This window comes from Cervus canadensis, chromosome 14 (genome assembly GCF_019320065.1).
Source record: "Cervus canadensis isolate Bull #8, Minnesota chromosome 14, ASM1932006v1, whole genome shotgun sequence".
Classification (NCBI taxonomy): domain Eukaryota; kingdom Metazoa; phylum Chordata; class Mammalia; order Artiodactyla; family Cervidae; genus Cervus; species Cervus canadensis.
This window is the reverse complement of record NC_057399.1, coordinates 26,121,421-26,127,127: the sequence shown is the minus strand read 5'-3', so window position 1 is coordinate 26,127,127 and position 5,707 is coordinate 26,121,421.

Sequence of the window (5,707 nt, the reverse complement as noted above, 5' to 3'; positions counted from 1 at the left end):
AAAAATTGGAAGCAATCTGCTTGTCAAATCATTAGAGTAGTGGATAAAGTGTGATATTTTCATACAAAAACTCTATAGCAGGTAAAAGGGAGCCAAACTTATCAATATATCTGTCAACATGGATATATCACAAAAATATATTTTTGAACAAAAAAAAGTTGCATAACTATTCATACCATATTTTTATGTTAATATATTAGATATGTATGCATATAATACATTGTGTGTTTATATAATAGTGCATTTACATAATGCTTCACACTCAAAATACTATTACATATTTTCTGTAGATAAAATGCATGTAAATATTGAAACAGTCTTAAAAGACATTACACACTGAGCAAGTGTAAGAGTAGTTAACTCTGGAAGATAAGGAGTGCAGCAACAAGATTGAAGAAAAAAATGTCGAATGTACACAATTTTATCTGTATTGTTCTAATTTTTAAGAGTAGAATGTATTCATATATTTCACATGTAACTTTTTAAATAGATTTAAAAAAATTAAATTATGCCAGTTGTTCAGGGTTAATTCCTTTTTTTCTTTCCAGTTTTATTAAGATATAATTGACATGTAGCACTAAGCTTAAGGTGTACAGCATAATGATTGACCTATTTACATCATGAAATGATTATCACAATAAGTTTAATGAACATCCACCATCTTATATAAATATAAAATTTAAAAGAGAGAAAATATTTTTGTGATGAGAACTCAGCATTTCTCTTAAAAACTTTCATATGTAACACACAGCAGTTTTACTTATATTCATCAAGTTTTATGTTACATCCCTAGTACTTATTATTCTTACAACCAGAAGATTATACCTTTTGATCAACTTCATCTAATTTCCCCTCTCCCCACCCTCTGCCTCTGGTAACCACAAATCTGATTTTTTTCCCTATGAGTTTGTTTTTGTACTTAAAAATAATTGAACTTAAAACCAACAAGCTTATGGGAGAGTTCAGCATCCCAGCTTGTGGAGATAATGAGATGAAATGTCACTCTCAGTTCCTAATAGTAAAAAATTCACTTATTTTATAATTTATGAAGCTGATATCAACAGATTTAGAACAGTGCTGACAATTACCAACTTTCTTTTCTATAGGAAGTAACTGGGTGTGAGGGAGAATGCTTGCTCTCCCCCTATATTTGAAATGGAGGGTAAATTCCTTCTGGAGTTGTTTAATATTGTTTTCCTAGTTGATATCCTCCAAAGAAATGAAGGCCTGTTTAGCTCTAGGCTTCCTATCATGACATATCACAAAGAACACTTGAAACCTTACATTAATTCCTAATGATTTCTTGAGTCTTTCAGTTGGTTTTTGTATTCAAGAGATGGAAATTTGAGAAAGACACAGATCTATTGAGACATTGATCCAGAACATAAAAATGAGTTATGAAAAAGTGCTTAGAGCAGCAACTTGTATATGGTAAATGCTGTTAGTGTTAGATATTACTATAATCAATTCCAATACTAATGTAGCTACACGAAGAAGCAGCAGATATTTTGATTGTTTTCAACTTTAGGATGATGTTAGAAACCAATTTTTAAAAATTAAGAATTGCAGAGATTAGACATTTTTACCTCTAGCAGAATTTGTCTGGGGTTTCAGCTGTCTGTGAGAAAGGTGATCATTCTCTTTAGCCCTCCAGATCAGTTCCTTCACTAGGTTGACCAGAGAGAGAGAGAAAGACTGAGAGAGAGAGAGAGAGAGAGTGTGTGTGTGTGTGTAGGGTTGTTCCTGGGAGTCAAGGTTTTAGCATCTGACTTCCCTCCCTCCCCAAGCCTGGAAGGTTCACTCTTCTACTTTATGAATTTACCAAAAGCAAAAGGAATATTCCCTCTCATTTGGTATATAAACCAGAGGAGAGTATTCCTGTTAACCTGTGAGGGTTGTTAGAACTGGAAGAGAAAACTATCTCAGTCAGAGATGGCTCAGTGGAGTCCCACTCCATGCATCTTGCCCACCCCCCCTGCTATCCAGGGCTTGAAGTGAAGCCAAGAGACAAAAGATGGCATTCTGATGGGGAGGTAAAATATATTTATAATCCTTGACCCTGCCCTGTCTGTTTTAAAGTTTCTGCAGGATTGGAAAGCCATCACTAAAATGCCCCCTGGTCACTTATTCCTTGGTCAATAAAAAGTTAAATACAATTGCTTTGCTATGTCTACTAGGTAGCAAGGATGGCACAATGAATTCAACTGATGACTGCACTTTAAATAGTTGATGTGTAGGATTAACCATTTTGGTTCACTCATTCATTAGCATCAGATTCTGGTTAATTGATATTCTATTTCTAAAGACCTCCTTCTACTTCTTTAACACTACCCCTTTCAACAGTTTTCACCAGCGCACTTAAGAAACCAGATGTGGTTGGTTAATAAACACATGTATATACCTTTATGGGTGTATGAAATTTTTGAAGAATATTAGGAAGCACTGGGCTTCCAAGGTGGCACAGTGGTAAAGAATCCACCTGGCACTGTAAGAGATGGTTTGATCCATGGGTTGGGAAGATCTCTTGAAGGAGGAAATGGCAACTCACTCCAGTATGCTTGCCTAGGAAATCCCAGGGACAGAACAGTCTGGCGGGCTACAGTCAATGGTTCTGCGAGGAGTCAGACATGTCTTAGAGACTGAGCATGCACAGGCTCATATAACCTGCCAGCACCTCTCTGACTCATGCTAACTTCCAGTCATACAGAGCCCAACAAAAGAGAAGTATTTAGATAAATTACAGTACATTTGTTTGATGGAATGCTATATAGTTACTTAACACCATGTTACAGAAAAATATTTTTATTATTTATTCTTAATTGGAGGATAATTGCTTTACAATGTTGTGTTAGTTTCACATCAGTGTGAATTAGCCGTAAGTATACATATACGTTCTCCCTCTTGAGCCTTCTTCCCACCTATAAAAATACTTAATGGCATAAAAAGACATTCATCTATCTCTGCTTTATTGACTATGCCAAAGCCTTTGACTGTGCAGATCACAATAAACTGTGGAAAATTCTGAAAGAGATGGTAATACCAGACCACCTGACCTGTCTCTTGAGAAACCTATATGCAGGTCAGGAAGCAGCAGTTAGAACTGGACATGGAACAACAGACTGATTCCAAATAGGAGAAGGAGTACGTCAAGGATGTCTAGTGGCTTAGAGGTTAAAGCATCTGCCTGCAATGCGGGAGACCTAGGTTTGATCCCTGGGTTGGGAAGATTCCCTGGAGAAGGAAATGGCAATGCACTCCAGTATTCTTGCCTGGAGAATCCCATGGACGGAGGAGCCTGGTGGGTTACAGTCCACGGGGTCGCAAAGAGTCGGACACGACTGAGTGACTTCACTTTCACAAGGCTGTATATTGTCACCCTGCTTATTTAACTTATATGCAGAGTACATCATGAGAAATGCTGGGTTAGATGAAGCACAAGCTGGAAAGAAGATTGCCAGGAGAAATATCAATAACCTCAGATATGCAGATGACACCACCCTTACAGCAGAAAGTGAAGAACTCAAGAGCCTCTTGATGAAAGTGAAAGAGGAGAGTGAAAAAGTTGGCTTAAAGCGCAACATTCAGAAAACTAAGATCATGGCATCTGGTCCCATCACTTCATGGGAAATAGATGGGGAGACAGTGGAAACAGTGTCAGACTTAATTTTTTGGGGCTCCAAAATCACTGCAGATGGTGATTGCAGCCATGAAATTAAAAGACGCTTACTCCTTGGAAGGAAAGTTATGACCAACCTAGATAGCATATTAAAAAGCAGAGACATTATTTCACCAACAAAGGTCTGCCTGGTCAAGGCTATGGTTTTTCCAGTGGTCATGTATAGATATGAGAGTTTGACTGTGAGGAAAGCTGAGCACCGAAAAATTGATGCTTTTGAACTATGGTGTTGGAGAAGACTCTTGAGAGTCCCTTGGACTGCAAGGAGATCAAACCAGTCCATCCTAAAGGAGATCAGTCCTGGGTGTTCATTGGAAGGACTGATGCTGAAGCTGAAACTCCAATACTTTGGCCACCTCATGCGAACAGTTGACTCATTGGAAAAGACCCTGATGCTGGAAGAGATTGGGGGCAGGAGGAGAAGGGGACAACAGAGGATGAGATGGCTGGATGGCATCACTGACTCGATGGACATGAGTTTGAGTAAACTCCGGGAGTTGTTGATGGACAGGGAGGCCTGGCTTGCTGCGATTCATGGGGTCACAAAGAGTCGGACATGACTGAGCCACTGAACTGAACTGAACTGAAGGCTCTTGAAGCAGGTTACCAAGTCACTTCTCAAAAAATTTGGACTAGCAATGTAGCAAATGAGGGTATAGTACCCTCCTAAGCCCTATTTTTAACAAGATTATTCCCTGCCTTTTGAACAGTTTTAAAGGTATTATTTAATTTGCTGAAAAACTAAAAATTTTCTAACAACCAAGACATGTTCACATTAAAAATATATATATTCTTTCTTCGGTTACAGCTTTTAAAGAGTGCAGATTTCAGTTGTGTGAGAAGCAGGGGCTTAGGAAAGGAGCATTTATCCTGGAGTGGGGAATCAGGGTTTTCTGCAATAGCTTTCTAAATTGCCTCCCAACTTCTATGCTTGATTCTGACGAATCAGCAACAAGAGTGCCCCATTTAAAGATCTTGTCTCTCTCCTGTTTAAAACCATCCAATGGCTTACCATTGCTTTTGAGATAAAATGCATGATGGGCTAGGCCCCCCTTTGCAAACTTGCTCACTTCGGTGCAGCCTAGTCCGCCTTCCCTTTGTTCCTCATTCTGCTGGCTTCCACCTCAGAGCCTCTGGTCCTTGCCTGGAATGTTCTTTTCTCATTTCCTCCGCTAGTTCCTTCTTCAGGATTTAGCTCAAGTATCACTTTCTCTGACAGGCCTTCCCCGCTTCTTCTCTTACATTCATTCTGTTTTTTTTTCTTCATGACACCTATCACCAAATTATCTTGATCCTATGTAGGTTACCGTGTTCTTTTCCTGTCTTCCACAGCAGAACGTAAGCTCTGAGACCTGCTTGCCTGGCTCCTTCACTACCTCAGCCTAGCCTACTGTAGATCAGACATTATTAAAGACCTGTAGAGGCCTCAGTGAACCTCATCTTCAATAAGGGAGTTAACTAGATGAACCTGACTAGGTTTAAGTGGAAGCATCCTCTCAACGATGCCAGCGCGCTCGTTGGGGTATTTCTAGAAAGCTCGAAGGAGGAATTCTTACTAGCGAATTAGGGAGCGGGGGTGGTGGTGGGGGTAGTGAAGAAAACCTGTGCGGTGTAATCTTTCCACCTGTTAGAGAGCGGAACAGATCCGAGCGCTGTTTTAAGGGAAGAGCTGGCACAGTCATTTGAAAGCTTGCTTTGTTGGGGTTTTTGTTTAGACACGGGGACCTGATTAAAAGCACAGTCAGAAGAGGACGAGGTCCCGCACTCCCTCCCCTCGTGGATGTTTCCTTGAGCACTGAAAAGGCTTCCAAAACATTCAATGCAGCTGACATTTTTTTCTGAGTTAAAAAAAAAATCGGAAAAAAGCAGAAATGTACAAAGCAGTCCCGTGGCCGCTTCCCGCGGACTCCCGTGTGCCACCGCGTCCCATTCCCGCCAGCTCGCGTCTCCTAGGAGCCGCAAGGGGCGGAGGGGTGGGGCGTGCCCGCTGACGCTACCAGGCAGGGACTGCGCAGGCGCCGGGGCGGGCTC